General features: G+C 44.9%; 6 non-coding genes across 6 annotated transcripts; all 6 read right to left on the bottom strand.

Moving 5' to 3' along the window:
- Positions 1-11,342: 11,342 nt before the first annotated feature.
- TRNAE-UUC (transfer RNA glutamic acid (anticodon UUC)) lies at positions 11,343-11,414 on the bottom strand. Its single transcript has one exon. It is a non-coding gene; the product is annotated as a tRNA-Glu (tRNA).
- Positions 11,415-12,792: 1,378 nt separating this feature from the next.
- TRNAE-UUC (transfer RNA glutamic acid (anticodon UUC)) lies at positions 12,793-12,864 on the bottom strand. The gene has a single exon. It is a non-coding gene; the product is annotated as a tRNA-Glu (tRNA).
- A 524-nt stretch (positions 12,865-13,388) lies between these two features.
- Positions 13,389-13,460, bottom strand: TRNAE-UUC (transfer RNA glutamic acid (anticodon UUC)). The gene has a single exon. It is a non-coding gene; the product is annotated as a tRNA-Glu (tRNA).
- A 1,378-nt stretch (positions 13,461-14,838) lies between these two features.
- TRNAE-UUC (transfer RNA glutamic acid (anticodon UUC)) lies at positions 14,839-14,910 on the bottom strand. Its single transcript has one exon. It is a non-coding gene; the product is annotated as a tRNA-Glu (tRNA).
- Positions 14,911-15,563: 653 nt separating this feature from the next.
- TRNAE-UUC (transfer RNA glutamic acid (anticodon UUC)) lies at positions 15,564-15,635 on the bottom strand. The gene has a single exon. It is a non-coding gene; the product is annotated as a tRNA-Glu (tRNA).
- Positions 15,636-17,738: 2,103 nt separating this feature from the next.
- TRNAE-UUC (transfer RNA glutamic acid (anticodon UUC)) lies at positions 17,739-17,810 on the bottom strand. The gene has a single exon. It is a non-coding gene; the product is annotated as a tRNA-Glu (tRNA).
- Between the last annotated feature and the right edge of the window lie 146 nt (positions 17,811-17,956).

Raw genomic sequence — 17,956 nt, 5'->3', positions numbered from 1 at the left:
GGAAGGGGGGGCAGCGGGACCAACCTGTGTCCCTATGCCCAGCCAGAGTTCCAGAGTGATTGCAGGTAGGTCCCGGTGGGGTGGAAGGGGGTCAGCGGGAGCAACTTGCATCCCCATGCCCAGCCAGAGAACCAGGGTGATTGCTGGTAGGTAAGGAGATCCATTTGGTGACCAAACAGCAGTGAAAATAAAAAGGCCCAAATGTCAAAGAATGACACTTTTAATACTGAAAGTGAAACATTTAAAATCAAGTTAAAGTGGGGTATGTTCAGAAATGTCAGAGACGGTAATGAGCAGCAGAGGCAGGCCGGGGCAGAGTTCCAGGGCCAGGGGTGTGACGGCAGGCAGCGTAGGCCGGGGCAGAGTTCCAGGGCGGTGGGTGAGAGGACTAGGCCTCAATCCAAGGAGATCCATTTGGTGACCAAGCAGCAGTGAAAATAAAAAGGCCCAAATGTCAAAGAATGCCATTTCTGCTACTGAAAGTGAAACATTTAAAAGTGAAACATTTAAAATCAAGTTAAAGTGGGGTATGTTCAAAAATGTCAGAGGCGGTGGTGAACAGCAAGGGCAGGCCGGGGCAGAGTTCCAGGGCCAGGGGTGTGACGGCAGGCAGCGTAGGCCGGGGCAGAGTTCCAGGGCGGTGGGGAGAGGACTAGGCCTCAATCCAAGGAGATCCATTTGGTGACCAAGCAGCAGTGAAAATAAAAAGGCCCAAATGTCAAAGAATGCCATTTCTGCAACTGAAAGTGAAACATTTGAAAGTGACACATTTAAAATCAAGTTAAAGTGGGGTATGTTCAAAAATGTCAGAGGCGGTAGTGAACAGCAGAGGTAGGCCGGGGCAGAGTTCCAGGGCCAGGGGTGTCACGGCAGGCAGCGTAGGCCGGGGAAGAGTTCCAGGGCGGTGGGGAGAGGACTAGGCCTCAATCCAAGGGGATCCATTTGGTGACCAAGCAGCAGTGAAAATGAAAAGGCCCAAATGTCAAAGAATGCCATTTCTGCAACTGAAAGTGAAACATTTGAAAGTGACACATTTAAAATCAAGTTAAAGTGGGGTATGTTCAAAAATGTCAGAGGCGGTAGTGAACAGCAGAGGTAGGCCGGGGCAGAGTTCCAGGGCCAGGGGTGTCACGGCAGGCAGCGTAGGCCGGGGAAGAGTTCCAGGGCGGTGGGGAGAGGACTAGGCCTCAATCCAAGGGGATCCATTTGGTGACCAAGCAGCAGTGAAAATGAAAAGGCCCAAATGTCAAAGAATGCCATTTCTGCAACTGAAAGTGAAACATTTGAAAGTGACACATTTAAAATCAAGTTAAAGTGGGGTATGTTCAAAAATGTCAGAGGCGGTAGTGAACAGCAGAGGTAGGCCGGGGCAGAGTTCCAGGGCCAGGGGTGTCACGGCAGGCAGCGTAGGCCGGGGCAGAGTTCCAGGGCAGTGGGGAGAGGACTAGGCCTCGATCTAAGGAGATCCATTTGGTGACCAAACAGCAGTGAAAATAAAAAGGCCCAAATGTCAAAGAATGACATTTTTGATACTGAAAGTGAACCATTTAAAATCAAGTGAAAGTGGAGTACGTTCAAAAATGTCAGAGGCGGTGGTGAACAGCAGGGGCAGGCCGGGGCATAGTTCCAGGGCCAGAGTGTGACGGCAGCACAGGCCGGGGCAGAGCTCCAGGGCCAGAGTGTGACGGCAGGCAGCATAGGCCGGGGCACAGTTCCAGGGCCAGAGTGTGACGGCAGGCAGCGTAGGCCGGGGCAGAGTTCCAGGGCGGTGGGGAGAGGACTAGGCCTCGAGATAAGGTGATCCATTTGGTGACCAAGCAGCAGTGGAAATAAAAAGGCCCAAATTTCAAAGAATGACATTTTTGATACTGAAAGTGAAACATTTAAAATCAAGTTAAAGTGGGGTACGTTCAAAAATGTCAGAGGCGGTAATGAGCAGCAGAGGCAGGCCGTGGGCACAGTTCCAGGGCCAGAGTGTGACGGCAGCACAGGCCGGGGCAGAGTTCCAGGGCCAGAGTGTGACGGCAGGCAGCATAGGCCGGGGCACAGTTCCAGGGCCAGAGTGTGACGGCACGCAGCGTAGGCCGGGGCAGAGTTCCAGGGCGGTGGGGAGAGGACTAGGCCTCGAGATAAGGAGATCCATTTGGTGACCCAACAGCAGTGAAAATAAAAAGGCCCAAATGTCAAAGAATGACATTTCTGCTACTGAAAGTGACACATTTAAAATCAAGTGAAAGTGGGGTATGTTCAAAAAATGTCAGAGGCGGTAATGAGCAGCAGAGGCAGGCCGGGGCACAGTTCCAGGGCCAGAGTGTGACACTGTCCGCCGATAGATAACCCTTTGCACATTATCGTCATCATCATTATCAGCAGCAGTTGCTGTCAGCCAGCTCCAGAGTGTATGAGCGGCGTGTGCTGCCCATTGCAGCCCAGGGTAGAGGAGCCGTGTGCAAGCTGTGCATGCCCGGGGGCAACAGTGTATGAGCTCCTCAGCGCCAGCGGGGGGGGGGGGGGTCCCACTATGTCCCAAGCCGCCTGACATGTACTTCCGGTCGGCTAGGAGGTGGCATGTCAGCTGGGCTGTCAGCCAGCTCCAGAGTGTATGAGCGGTGTGTGCCTGCACCCGTGGGGGGGGGGGATACAGGAGCCATGGGGAAGCTGTGCAAGACCGGGGGCAGCCGTGTACGAGCTCCGCAGCGCCCCTTGTGGACTTCCAGGGCAAGAGCGGTATGAGCGGCAAAGTCATGCCGACCTCCTGGAAGTCCCCGTCGGCCTCGCTCGCGGGTCGGTCCCGCTGATTTTTCTACCTTCATAATAAAAAAATCTTTTTTTTTTTATGGCATTTTCGGAAGCCTCAAGCCCACCTGGAGTTGCACGAGCAAGGCCACGTCGGCGTCTCCTTCCGAAAGCGGCCGGGAGCCAGTTCCGAGTATGAGCGGCGTGTGCCTGCCTTTTGCACCCGTGGGGGGATAGAGGGGCCCCTGGGGAGCTTGTACATGCCGGCAGCTTCCTTGTGGGAGCTCCACAGCGCCCGCGGCGAGTCCCGTTGTGTCCAGCCGGCTGACAAGCACTTCCGGTCCGCGAAGGATGCATGTCAGCGGCGGTGTGCCCGCTCCGGGTATGAGCGGCGTGTGCCTGCCTATGGCATCCTTGGGGGGATAGAGGAGCCATGGGGAAGCCGTGCCAGCCCGGTTGCAGCCGTGTATGAGCTCCTCAGCGCCAGCCTCGGAGTTTGAGGGCTTTAGCGGTATGCACGGCCAACTCATGCCGACCTCCTGGAACTCCCCGTCGGCTTCGCTCGCGGGTCGGTCCCGCTGATTTTTCTACCTTCATAATAAAAAAATCTTTTTTTTTTTATGGCATTTTCGGAAGCCTCAAGCCCACCTGGAGTTGCACGAGCAAGGCCACGTCGGCGTCTCCTTCCGAAAGCGGCCGGGAGCCAGTTCCGAGTATGAGCGGCGTGTGCCTGCCTTTTGCACCCGTGGGGGGATAGAGGGGCCCCTGGGGAGCTTGTACATGCCGGCAGCTTCCTTGTGGGAGCTCCACAGCGCCCGCGGCGAGTCCCGTTGTGTCCAGCCGGCTGACAAGCACTTCCGGTCCGCGAAGGATGCATGTCAGCGGCGGTGTGCCCGCTCCGGGTATGAGCGGTGTGTGCCTGCCTATGGCATCCTTGGGGGGATAGAGGAGCCATGGGGAAGCCGTGCCAGCCCGGTTGCAGCCGTGTATGAGCTCCTCAGCGCCAGCCTCGGAGTTTGAGGGCTTTAGCGGTATGCACGGCCAACTCATGCCGACCTCCTGGAACTCCCCGTCGGCTTCGCTCGCGGGTCGGTCCCGCTGATTTTTCTACCTTCATAATAAAAAAATCTTTTTTTTTTTATGGCATTTTCGGAAGCCTCAAGCCCACCTGGAGTTGCACGAGCAAGGCCACGTCGGCGTCTCCTTCCGAAAGCGGCCGGGAGCCAGTTCCGAGTATGAGCGGCGTGTGCCTGCCTTTTGCACCCGTGGGGGGATAGAGGGGCCCCTGGGGAGCTTGTACATGCCGGCAGCTTCCTTGTGGGAGCTCCACAGCGCCCGCGGCGAGTCCCGTTGTGTCCAGCCGGCTGACAAGCACTTCCGGTCCGCGAAGGATGCATGTCAGCGGCGGTGTGCCCGCTCCGGGTATGAGCGGCGTGTGCCTGCCTATGGCATCCTTGGGGGGATAGAGGAGCCATGGGGAAGCCGTGCCAGCCCGGTTGCAGCCGTGTATGAGCTCCTCAGCGCCAGCCTCGGAGTTTGAGGGCTTTAGCGGTATGCACGGCCAACTCATGCCGACCTCCTGGAACTCCCCGTCGGCTTCGCTCGCGGGTCGGTCCCGCTGATTTTTCTACCTTCATAATAAAAAAATCTTTTTTTTTTTATGGCATTTTCGGAAGCCTCAAGCCCACCTGGAGTTGCACGAGCAAGGCCACGTCGGCGTCTCCTTCCGAAAGCGGCCGGGAGCCAGTTCCGAGTATGAGCGGCGTGTGCCTGCCTTTTGCACCCGTGGGGGAATAGAGGAGCCATGGGGAAGCTGTGCATGCCCAAGCTTCAAACTGTCACCATGTCAACAGACATGGTGACAGCGTCCCGATCGCAAAGCAGGATTCAAACAGGACCAATCAGAGTGGTCCCTGTGCCGGAAACGAGCTGTGATTGGTCAGTACTGACATGCCAATCATAGCGCAGGAGCAGTGTTGCCTGCCTATTGCACCCGTGGGGGGAATAGAGGAGCCATGGGGAAGCTGTGCATGCCCAAGCTTCAAACTGTCACCATGTCAACAGACATGGTGACAGCGTCCCGATCGCAAAGCAGGATTCAAACAGGACCAATCAGAGTGGTCCCTGTGCCGGAAACGAGCTGTGATTGGTCAGTACTGACAGGCCAATCATAGCGCAGGAGCAGTGTTGCCTGCCTATTGCACCCGTGGGGGGAATAGAGGAGCCATGGGGAAGCTGTGCATGCCCAAGCTTCAAACTGTCACCATGTCAACAGACATGGTGACAGCGTCCCGATCGCAAAGCAGGATTCAAACAGGACCAATCAGAGTGGTCCCTGTGCCGGAAACGAGCTGTGATTGGTCAGTACTGACAGGCCAATCATAGCGCAGGAGCAGTGTTGCCTGCCTATTGCACCCGTGGGGGGAATAGAGGAGCCATGGGGAAGCTGTGCATGCCCAAGCTTCAAACTGTCACCATGTCAACAGACATGGTGACAGTGTCCCGATCGCAAAGCAGGATTCAAACAGGACCAATCAGAGTGGTCCCTGTGCCGGAAACGAGCTGTGATTGGTCAGTACTGACAGGCCAATCACAGCGCAGTAGCAGTGGTGCCTGCCTATTGCACCCGTGGGGGGGATAGAGGAGCCATGGGGAAGCTGTGCATGCCCAAGCTTCAAACTGTCACCATGTCAACAGACATGGTGACAGCGTCCCGATCACAAAGCAGGATTCAAACAGGACCAATCAGAGTGGTCCCTGTGCCGGAAACGAGCTGTGATTGGTCAGTACTGACAGGCCAATCACAGCGCAGGAGCAGTGGTTTGCCGGCATCTCCGTCTCTGACAAGCTCTTTCCTGTCAGAGAGCTTGTGAGAGACGGAGACAGGAATAAATACAGTGCGTAAGTTCAAAAAAACCAGCGATCTGCCGCTTTTCTGCCCTTTTGTGCCCACTAACCTGTTTTTAGTTAGTTAGGTAGCACAAGTTTTTCAGTATGGCCAAAAGAGTCTTTTCAGCCGAGGAAGCATCTGCAATGCTGTGTTCCGACACGGACAGCGCAAGTGAAGGTGAGGAGCAGTTCGTGCTTCCATCTTCCTCTGCATCTAGTGACTCTGAATCTGCACCCCCCAGTCGGCGCAGAAGAGCCGTAGTTCCTGATCTGCCTGAGCTGACCTGGGAAGCTGCAGAGAATTATACCCCCCAGGTGCCTGAGTTTACAGCCCGCTCAGGCATTCAAATTGAAATGACGGGTTTCAGCCCCATTGATTATTTTAACCTTTTTTTTTCAGACTCCCTTTTAGCGTTAATGGTCCAGCAGACCAACATCTATGCGGAACAATTTATCGCCCAGAACCCTGACTCTTATTATGGGAGAAGCCAAAATTGGACCCCCACAAACCTAGTGGAATTGAGGAAGTTTTGGGGCATATTTTTAAGTTTTGGCCTAATAAAAAAGCCTAGGATTAGAGACTATTGGTCCCTTGATATTTTATATAACACCCCCATTTACCGCACAGTAATGCCAAGGAAGCGCTTCGAAGCCATCCTGAAATTCCTTCATTATAATGATAATAGCCAGTGCCCACCCCCACAGGCCCCAAATTTTGATAGGCTATATAAAATACGACCATTGATTGCCCACTACTCCCAAATTTTTTCCCACGTTTATACCCCCCAGCAAAATATTTCGGTAGATGAATCCCTAGTCAGCTTCAAGGGTAGACTGCACTTCAGGCAGTATCTACCCAATAAAAGAGCCCGGTACGGCATAAAGCTCTACAAGCTGTGCGAAAGTGCCACCGGTTACACCTACTCCTTTAGGGTCTATGAGGGAAAAGACTCTCATATAGATCCCCCAGAATGCCCCCCTTTCCTTGGAATTAGTGGAAATATCGTATGGGATCTTATCCATCCTTTACTTGGGAAAGGCTATCATCTTTATCTGGACAACTTTTATAACAGTGTCCCCTTAGTAAAAGTTCTCTTGTCCAGATCCACCTTGGCATGCGGAACAATCCGCAAAAATAAGAAGGGCCTCCCCAAAACATTGCTGGGTCAGATCCTAAAATTAGGAGAGAGCAAAGCTTTCTGCTGCGACAATCTGCTCCTCCTAAAGTATAAGGATAAAAGGGACGTCCTTATACTGACCAGCATACACGACAGCAGATGCAGCCTAGTCCCTGTACGTGGATCCACTTCCCAAGTCCCAAAACCATATTGTGTACAGGAGTACAACAAGTATATGGGTGGCGTTGACCTGTCCGACCAGGTTATAAAACCATACAACGCCATGCGCAAGACCAGAGTATGGTATAAGAAGCTGTCTGTGCATCTTACACAGATGGCTTTATACAACGCCTTTGTCCTCTATAGATATGCCAGCAGTGGAGGTACGTTCCTGCAATTTCAGGAAAAGGTCATAAAGTCCCTGATGTTTGGTAACCAGGAAGGAGAGGGCAGTTCATCTGGCTCTTCCGTCAGTAGGATAATTCCCGGCCAGCATTTCCCCACAGAAATCCCCCCCACTGAAAAAAAAAAGAAGCCCCAAAAAAAATGCCGTGTGTGTGCCAAGCGAGGCATTCGTAAGGACACCACATACCATTGTGAGACATGTCCCACAAATCCCGGCCTGTGCATGAAACAATGTTTCAAAATTTATCATACCTCCTTGGATTTTTAATTTATTTATTCATTATTCACCTTTTCTGTCTCCCATACTGGCCATGACCAATTATTAATTTTTCTACTGACCAGCCCCATTTAAAATTTGATCATTTAAAAATTGTAAAAAAAACACCTAAAACAAAACTAAAAATTCTCACTATACCCCTAGATAATTTCCTCAATGGGTGTAGTTTCCGAAATGGGGTCACTTGTGGGGGGTTTTCACTGTTTTGTCCCCTCAGGGGCTTTGTAAATGTGACAAGGCCTCTCAAACCATTCCTGCTAAATGTGATCTCCCAAAGCCAAATGGCACTCCATCCCTTCTAAGCCCTGCCCTGTATTCAAATATCCGTTTATTACCACATGTGGGGTATTGTTTTACTCGGGAGAAATTGCTTTACAAATTTTACGGTGCTTTTTCTCCTTCAGTCCTTGTGGAAATGAGAAAAAAATGGCTAAACCTAAATTTTCTTTGAATAAATGTTGATTTTAATTTTCACGGCCTACTTCCAATAAATTCTGTAAAAAACCTGTGCGGTCAAAATGCTCACCATACCCCTAGATAATTTCCTTGAGGTGTCTAGTTTCCCAGATGGGGTCACTTGTGGGGGGTTTCCACTGTTTTGTCCCCTCAGGGGCTTTGTAAATGTGACAAGGCCTCTCAAACCATTCCTGCTAAATGTGATCTCCCAAAGCCAAATGGCACTCCATCCCTTCTAAGCCCTGCCCTGTGTTCAAATATCCGTTTATTACCACATGTGGGGTATTGTTTTACTCGGGAGAAATTGCTTTACAAATTTTACGGTGCTTTTTCTCCTTCAGTCCTTGTGGAAATGAGAAAAAAATGGCTAAACCTAAATTTTCTTTGAATAAATGTTGATTTTAATTTTCACGGCCTACTTCCAATAAATTCTGTAAAAAACCTGTGCGGTCAAAATGCTCACCATACCCCTAGATAATTTCCTTGAGGTGTCTAGTTTCCCAGATGGGGTCACTTGTGGGGGGTTTCCACTGTTTTGTCCCCTCAGGGGCTTTGTAAATGTGACAAGGCCTCTCAAACCATTCCTGCTAAATGTGATCTCCCAAAGCCAAATGGCACTCCATCCCTTCTAAGCCCTGCCCTGTGTTCAAATATCCGTTTATTACCACATGTGGGGTATTGTTTTACTCGGGAGAAATTGCTTTACAAATTTTACGGTGCTTTTTCTCCTTCAGTCCTTGTGGAAATGAGAAAAAAATGGCTAAACCTAAATTTTCTTTGAATAAATGTTGATTTTAATTTTCACGGCCTACTTCCAATAAATTCTGTAAAAAACCTGTGCGGTCAAAATGCTCACCATACCCCTAGATAATTTCCTTGAGGTGTCTAGTTTCCCAGATGGGGTCACTTGTGGGGGGTTTCCACTGTTTTGTCCCCTCAGGGGCTTTGTAAATGTGACAAGGCCTCTCAAACCATTCCTGCTAAATGTGATCTCCCAAAGCCAAATGGCACTCCATCCCTTCTAAGCCCTGCCCTGTGTTCAAATATCCGTTTATTACCACATGTGGGGTATTGTTTTACTCGGGAGAAATTGCTTTACAAATTTTACGGTGCTTTTTCTCCTTCAGTCCTTGTGGAAATGAGAAAAAAATGGCTAAACCTAAATTTTCTTTGAATAAATGTTGATTTTAATTTTCACGGCCTACTTCCAATAAATTCTGTAAAAAACCTGTGCGGTCAAAATGCTCACCATACCCCTAGATAATTTCCTTGAGGTGTCTAGTTTCCCAGATGGGGTCACTTTTGGGTGATTTGTACTGTTTTGTCACTGCAAGAGCCCTTCTAACAAAATAAGGCCCCAAAATCCACTAGGTGTTCCTTTGCTTCTGAGGCCTGTGCTTCATTCCAGTAGCACGCTACGACCACATGTGGGATATTTCCTAAAACTGCAGAAACTGGGCAACAAATATTGAGTTGAATTTCTCTGCTAAAACCTTCTGTGTAATAAAAAAATAGTATTAAAAATTTATTTCTGCCAATAAATATGAAATTTGTAAATTCCACCTCTACTTTGCTTTAATTCCTGTGAAATGTGTAAAGGGTTAAGACATTTTCTAAATGCTGTTTTGAATACTTTGAGGTGTGAAGTTTTTAAAATGGGGTGACTTTTTGGGGGTTTCTAATATATAAGGCCCTCAAAGCCACTTCACAACTGAACTGGCCCCTGTAAAAATGGCCTTTTGGCATTTTCTTGAAAATGTGAGAAATTGCTGCTAAAGTTGTAAGCCTTGTGATGTCATAGAAAAATAAAAGGATGTTCAAAAAATGATGCCAATCTAAAGTAGACATATGGGTGATGTTAATTAGCAACCATTTTGTGTGGTATAACTGCCTGTCTTACAAGCAGATACATTTAAATTGAGAAAAATGCTAATTTTTGCAATTTTTCTCTAATTTTCGGTGTTTTTCACAATTAAATATAGAACATATCGAGCAAATTTTGCTAGTAACTTAAAGTGCAATGTGTCACGAGAAAACAATCTCAGAATCGCTTGGATAGGTGAAAGCATTCCAGAGTTATTACCACATAAAGTGAACATGTCAGATTTGAAAAATGAGGCTCTGTCAGGAAGGTCAAAAGTGGCTAGGGCGGGAAGGGGTTAACCTAGTCCGGTCACCACCGTTACAGTCGGATGTCAGCTGTAAGATACAGCTGAGATCCGGTGATGATGGCACCGACTCAGCTTCTGAGCCGGTGCCAAACATTGTACGGCATTTTGCGGGAAGTCAATGCTTTCCAGGACGTACATATACGTCCAATGGCGGGAAGGGGTTAATATATGAGGAAAGTGTTGTTGATTTCCTTGTCATTTTTGAGTGAGTAGAAGAGATGGGAATGATTTGAGCTTTAAATCCAAAATAGGATCTTGCCTAAAAAGAAACAATATTAAAGCAAAGTCCCAATCAGATTGGGTGAAATAGTCTGATGGTTTCTTATTTATTGGCGAAACTAGTTCATTAAAAAAAGGAAAATTAGCCAAACTGACAGGATAAAGGGGTTGTTGACTTGGAGTGAGAAGGGAACAATAGGAATTATTTGAGTTTTCAAGCTCAAATAGGATCTGGTGAAAAGAGGAGGAATGGGTAAACAAAGATAAGTTAGAATTTATGGCCACAAAGAGCACTTTTATCCTATAACGCTCAACCTTTGAAAGTGCAAGACTAGTAAAAGGTTCTTTCACATACCGGGAGTCGAACCCGGGCAACATGGGTGAAAACCAGGAATCCTAACCGCTAGACCATATGGGAGCAGTTATTTAGTGTAATGAGTCATGGACTAAGAAAAAGTGGGAATAAAGAAAATTTATATATATTTTTTCATTTTGCCGCTTTGAGATTGTTTACAAACATCTGGTGGTTGCCTCGTTAGTGCAGTAGGAAGCGTGTCAGTCTAATAATCTGAAGGTTGTGAGTTCGATCCTCAGACGAGGCACCGTTCAGTGAGTTTTTGTCTTCCTCCATTCATGCAGGAAATCGGGTTTTTCTGCCGAAACGTTTTTAATATATGAGGAAAGTGTTGTTGATTTCCTTGTCATTTTTGAGTGAGTAGAAGAGATGGGAATGATTTGAGCTTTAAATCCAAAATAGGGTCTTGCCTAAAAAGAAACAATATTAAAGCAAAGTCCCAATCAGATTGGGTGAAATAGTCTGATGGTTTCTTATTTATTGGTGAAACTAGTTCATTAAAAAAAGGAAAATTAGCCAAACTGACAGGATAAAGGGGTTGTTGACTTGGAGTGAGAAGGGAACAATAGGAATTATTTGAGTTTTCAAGCTCAAATAGGATCTGGTGAAAAGAGGAGGAATGGGTAAACAAAGATAAGTTAGAATTTATGGCCACAAAGAGCACTTTTATCCTATAACGCTCAACCTTTGAAAGTGCAAGACTAGTAGATGGTTTTTTCCCATACCGGGAGTCGAACCCAGGCCACCTGGGTGAAAACCAGGAATCCTAACCGCTAGACCATATGGGAGCAGTTATTAAGTATAATGAGTCATGGACTAAGAAAAAGTGGGAATAAAGAAAATGTATATATATTTTTTCATTTTGCCGCTTTGAGCTTGTCTACAAACATCTGGTGGTTGCCTAGTTAGCGCAGTAGGAAGCGTGTCAGTCTCATAATCTGAAGGTCGTGAGTTCGATCCTCACACGAGGCACTGTTCAGTGAGTTTTTGTCTTCCTCCATTCATGCAGGAAATCGGGTTTTTCTGCCGAAACGTTTTTAATATATGAGGAAAGTGTTGTTGATTTCCTTGTCATTTTTGAGTGAGTAGAAGAGATGGGAATGATTTGAGCTTTAAATCCAAAATAGGATCTTGCCTAAAAAGAAACAATATTAAAGCAAAGTCCCAATCAGATTGGGTGAAATAGTCTGATGGTTTCTTATTTATTGGCGAAACTAGTTCATTAAAAAAAGGAAAATTAGCCAAACTGACAGGATAAAGGGGTTGTTGACTTGGAGTGAGAAGGGAACAATAGGAATTATTTGAGTTTTCAAGCTCAAATAGGATCTGGTGAAAAGAGGAGGAATGGGTAAACAAAGATAAGTTAGAATTTATGGCCACAAAGAGCACTTTTATCCTATAACGCTCAACCTTTGAAAGTGCAAGACTAGTAAAAGGTTCTTTCACATACCGGGAGTCAAACCCGGGCCACCTGGGTGAAAACCAGGAATCCTAACCGCTAGACCATATGGGAGCAGTTATTTAGTGTAATGAGTCATGGACTAAGAAAAAGTGGGAATAAAGAAAATGTATATATATTTTTTCATTTTGCCGCTTTGAGCTTGTCTACAAACATCTGGTGGTTGCCTAGTTAGCGCAGTAGGAAGCGTGTCAGTCTCATAATCTGAAAGTCGTGAGTTCGGTTCTCACACGAGGCACTGTTCAGTGAGTTTTTGTCTTCCTCCATTCATGCAGGAAATCGGGTTTTTCTTCCGAAACGTTTTTAATATATGAGGAAAGTGTTGTTGATTTCCTTGTCATTTTTGAGTGAGTAGAAGAGATGGGAATGATTTGAGCTTTAAATCCAAAATAGGATCTTGCCTAAAAAGAAACAATATTAAAGCAAAGTCCCAATCAGATTGGGTGAAATAGTCTGATGGTTTCTTATTTATTGGCGAAACTAGTTCATTAAAAAAAGGAAAATTAGCCAAACTGACAGGATAAAGGGGTTGTTGACTTGGAGTGAGAAGGGAACAATAGGAATTATTTGAGTTTTCAAGCTCAAATAGGATCTGGTGAAAAGAGGAGGAATGGGTAAACAAAGATAAGTTAGAATTTATGGCCACAAAGAGCACTTTTATCCTATAACGCTCAACCTTTGAAAGTGCAAGACTAGTAAAAGGTTTTTTCCCATACCGGGAGTCGAACCCGGGCCACCTGGGTGAAAACCAGGAATCCTAACCGCTAGAGCATATGGGAGCAGTTATTAAGTCTCATAATCTGAAGGTCGTGAGTTCGATCCTCACACGAGGCACTGTTCAGTGAGTTTTTGTCTTCCTCCATTCATGCAGGAAATCGGGTTTTTCTGCCGAAACGTTTTTAATATATGAGGAAAGTGTTGTTGATTTCCTTGTCATTTTTGAGTGAGTAGAAGAGATGGGAATGATTTGAGCTTTAAATCCAAAATAGGGTCTTGCCTAAAAAGAAACAATATTAAAGCAAAGTCCCAATCAGATTGGGTGAAATAGTCTGATGGTTTCTTATTTATTGGTGAAACTAGTTCATTAAAAAAAGGAAAATTAGCCAAACTGACAGGATAAAGGGGTTGTTGACTTGGAGTGAGAAGGGAACAATAGGAATTATTTGAGTTTTCAAGCTCAAATAGGATCTGGTGAAAAGAGGAGGAATGGGTAAACAAAGATAAGTTAGAATTTATGGCCACAAAGAGCACTTTTATCCTATAACGCTCAACCTTTGAAAGTGCAAGACTAGTAGATGGTTTTTTCCCATACCGGGAGTCGAACCCAGGCCACCTGGGTGAAAACCAGGAATCCTAACCGCTAGACCATATGGGAGCAGTTATTAAGTATAATGAGTCATGGACTAAGAAAAAGTGGGAATAAAGAAAATGTATATATATTTTTTCATTTTGCCGCTTTGAGCTTGTCTACAAACATCTGGTGGTTGCCTAGTTAGCGCAGTAGGAAGCGTGTCAGTCTCATAATCTGAAGGTCGTGAGTTCGATCCTCACACGAGGCACTGTTCAGTGAGTTTTTGTCTTCCTCCATTCATGCAGGAAATCGGGTTTTTCTGCCGAAACGTTTTTAATATATGAGGAAAGTGTTGTTGATTTCCTTGTCATTTTTGAGTGAGTAGAAGAGATGGGAATGATTTGAGCTTTAAATCCAAAATAGGATCTTGCCTAAAAAGAAACAATATTAAAGCAAAGTCCCAATCAGATTGGGTGAAATAGTCTGATGGTTTCTTATTTATTGGCGAAACTAGTTCATTAAAAAAAGGAAAATTAGCCAAACTGACAGGATAAAGGGGTTGTTGACTTGGAGTGAGAAGGGAACAATAGGAATTATTTGAGTTTTCAAGCTCAAATAGGATCTGGTGAAAAGAGGAGGAATGGGTAAACAAAGATAAGTTAGAATTTATGGCCACAAAGAGCACTTTTATCCTATAACGCTCAACCTTTGAAAGTGCAAGACTAGTAAAAGGTTCTTTCACATACCGGGAGTCAAACCCGGGCCACCTGGGTGAAAACCAGGAATCCTAACCGCTAGACCATATGGGAGCAGTTATTTAGTGTAATGAGTCATGGACTAAGAAAAAGTGGGAATAAAGAAAATGTATATATATTTTTTCATTTTGCCGCTTTGAGCTTGTCTACAAACATCTGGTGGTTGCCTAGTTAGCGCAGTAGGAAGCGTGTCAGTCTCATAATCTGAAAGTCGTGAGTTCGGTTCTCACACGAGGCACTGTTCAGTGAGTTTTTGTCTTCCTCCATTCATGCAGGAAATCGGGTTTTTCTTCCGAAACGTTTTTAATATATGAGGAAAGTGTTGTTGATTTCCTTGTCATTTTTGAGTGAGTAGAAGAGATGGGAATGATTTGAGCTTTAAATCCAAAATAGGATCTTGCCTAAAAAGAAACAATATTAAAGCAAAGTCCCAATCAGATTGGGTGAAATAGTCTGATGGTTTCTTATTTATTGGCGAAACTAGTTCAATAAAAAAAGGAAAATTAGCCAAACTGACAGGATAAAGGGGTTGTTGACTTGGAGTGAGAAGGGAACAATAGGAATTATTTGAGTTTTCAAGCTCAAATAGGATCTGGTGAAAAGAGGAGGAATGGGTAAACAAAGATAAGTTAGAATTTATGGCCACAAAGAGCACTTTTATCCTATAACGCTCAACCTTTGAAAGTGCAAGACTAGTAAATGGTTTTTTCCCATACCGGGAGTCGAACCCAGGCCACCTGGGTGAAAACCAGGAATCCTATCCGCTAGACCATATGGGAGCAGTTATTAAGTATAATGAGTCATGGACTAAGAAAAAGTGGGAATAAAGAAAATGTATATATATTTTTTCATTTTGCCGCTTTGAGCTTGTCTACAAACATCTGGTGGTTGCCTAGTTAGCGCAGTAGGAAGTGTGTCAGTCTCATAATCTGAAGGTCGTGAGTTCGATCCTCACACGAGGCACTGTTCCGTGAGTTTTTGTCTTCCTCCATTCATGCAGGAAATCGGGTTTTTCTGCCGAAACGTTTTTAATATATGAGGAAAGTGTTGTTGATTTCCTTGTCATTTTTGAGTGAGTAGAAGAGATGGGAATGATTTGAGCTTTAAATCCAAAATAGGATCTTGCCTAAAAAGAAACAATATTAAAGCAAAGTCCCAATCAGATTGGGTGAAATAGTCTGATGGTTTCTTATTTATTGGCGAAACTAGTTCAATAAAAAAAGGAAAATTAGCCAAACTGACAGGATAAAGGGGTTGTTGACTTGGAGTGAGAAGGGAACAATAGGAATTATTTGAGTTTTCAAGCTCAAATAGGATCTGGTGAAAAGAGGAGGAATGGGTAAACAAAGATAAGTTAGAATTTATGGCCACAAAGAGCACTTTTATCCTATAACGCTCAACCTTTGAAAGTGCAAGACTAGTAAATGGTTTTTTCCCATACCGGGAGTCGAACCCAGGCCACCTGGGTGAAAACCAGGAATCCTATCCGCTAGACCATATGGGAGCAGTTATTAAGTATAATGAGTCATGGACTAAGAAAAAGTGGGAATAAAGAAAATGTATATATATTTTTTCATTTTGCCGCTTTGAGCTTGTCTACAAACATCTGGTGGTTGCCTAGTTAGCGCAGTAGGAAGTGTGTCAGTCTCATAATCTGAAGGTCGTGAGTTCGATCCTCACACGAGGCACTGTTCCGTGAGTTTTTGTCTTCCTCCATTCATGCAGGAAATCGGGTTTTTCTGCCGAAACGTTTTTAATATATGAGGAAAGTGTTGTTGATTTCCTTGTCATTTTTGAGTGAGTAGAAGAGATGGGAATGATTTGAGCTTTAAATCCAAAATAGGATCTTGCCTAAAAAGAAACAATATTAAAGCAAAGTCCCAATCAGATTGGGTGAAATAGTCTGATGGTTTCTTATTTATTGGCGAAACTAGTTCATTAAAAAAAGGAAAATTAGCCAAACTGACAGGATAAAGGGGTTGTTGACTTGGAGTGAGAAGGGAACAATAGGAATTATTTGAGTTTTCAAGCTCAAATAGGATCTGGTGAAAAGAGGAGGAATGGGTAAACAAAGATAAGTTAGAATTTATGGCCACATAGAGCACTTTTATCCTATAACGCTCAACCTTTGAAAGTGCAAGACTAGTAAAAGGTTCTTTCACATACCGGGAGTCGAACCCGGGCCACCTGGGTGAAAACCAGGAATCTTAACCGCTAGACCATATGGGAGCAGTTATTAAGTATAACGAGTCATGGACTAAGAAAAAGTGGGAATAAAGAAAATGTATATATATTTTTTCATTTTGCCGCTTTGAGCTTGTCTACAAACATCTGGTGGTTGCCTAGTTAGCGCAGTAGGAAGCGTGTCAGTCTCATAATCTGAAGGTCGTGAGTTCGATCCTCACACGAGGCACTGTTCAGTGAGTTTTTGTCTTCCTCCATTCATGCAGGAAATCGGGTTTTTCTGCCGAAACGTTTTTAATATATGAGGAAAGTGTTGTTGATTTCCTTGTCATTTTTGAGTGAGTAGAAGAGATGGGAATGATTTGAGCTTTAAATCCAAAATAGGATCTTGCCTAAAAAGAAACAATATTAAAGCAAAGTCCCAATCAGATTGGGTGAAATAGTCTGATGGTTTCTTATTTATTGGCGAAACTAGTTCATTAAAAAAAGGAAAATTAGCCAAACTGACAGGATAAAGGGGTTGTTGACTTGGAGTGAGAAGGGAACAATAGGAATTATTTGAGTTTTCAAGCTCAAATAGGATCTGGTGAAAAGAGGAGGAATGGGTAAACAAAGATAAGTTAGAATTTATGGCCACAAAGAGCACTTTTATCCTATAACGCTCAACCTTTGAAAGTGCAAGACTAGTAAAAGGTTCTTTCACATACCGGGAGTCGAACCCGGGCAACACGGGTGAAAACCAGGAATCCTAACCACTAGACCATATGGGAGCAGTTATTTAGTGTAATGAGTCATGGACTAAGAAAAAGTGGGAATAAAGAAAATTTATATATATTTTTTCATTTTGCCGCTTTGAGATTGTTTACAAACATCTGGTGGTTGCCTCGTTAGTGCAGTAGGAAGCGTGTCAGTCTAATAATCTGAAGGTTGTGAGTTCGATCCTCAGACGAGGCACCGTTCAGTGAGTTTTTGTCTTCCTCCATTCATGCAGGAAATCGGGTTTTTCTGCCGAAACGTTTTTAATATATGAGGAAAGTGTTGTTGATTTCCTTGTCATTTTTGAGTGAGTAGAAGAGATGGGAATGATTTGAGCTTTAAATCCAAAATAGGATCTTGCCTAAAAAGAAACAATATTAAAGCAAAGTCCCAATCAGATTGGGTGAAATAGTCTGATGGTTTCTTATTTATTGGCGGAACTAGTTCATTAAAAAAAGGAAAATTAGCCAAACTGACAGGATAAAGGGGTTGTTGACTTGGAGTGAGAAGGGAACAATAGGAATTATTTGAGTTTTCAAGCTCAAATAGGATCTGGTGAAAAGAGGAGGAATGGGTAAACAAAGATAAATTAGAATTTATGGCCACAAAGAGCACTTTTATCCTATAACGCTCAACCTTTGAAAGTGCAAGACTAGTAAAAGGTTTTTTCCCATACCGGGAGTCGAACCCGGGCCACCTGGGTGAAAACCAGGAATCCTAACCGCTAGACCATATGGGAGCAGTTACTAAGTATAATGAGTCATGGACTAAGAAAAAGTGGGAATAAAGAAAATGTATATATATTTTTTCATTTTGCCGCTTTGAGCTTGTCTACAAACATCTGGTGGTTGCCTAGTTAGCGCAGTAGGAAGCGTGTCAGTCTCA

This window comes from Rhinoderma darwinii, chromosome 3 (assembly GCF_050947455.1).
Source record: "Rhinoderma darwinii isolate aRhiDar2 chromosome 3, aRhiDar2.hap1, whole genome shotgun sequence".
Taxonomy (NCBI): domain Eukaryota; kingdom Metazoa; phylum Chordata; class Amphibia; order Anura; family Rhinodermatidae; genus Rhinoderma; species Rhinoderma darwinii.
This window is presented reverse-complemented; position numbering and strand designations above follow the sequence as displayed.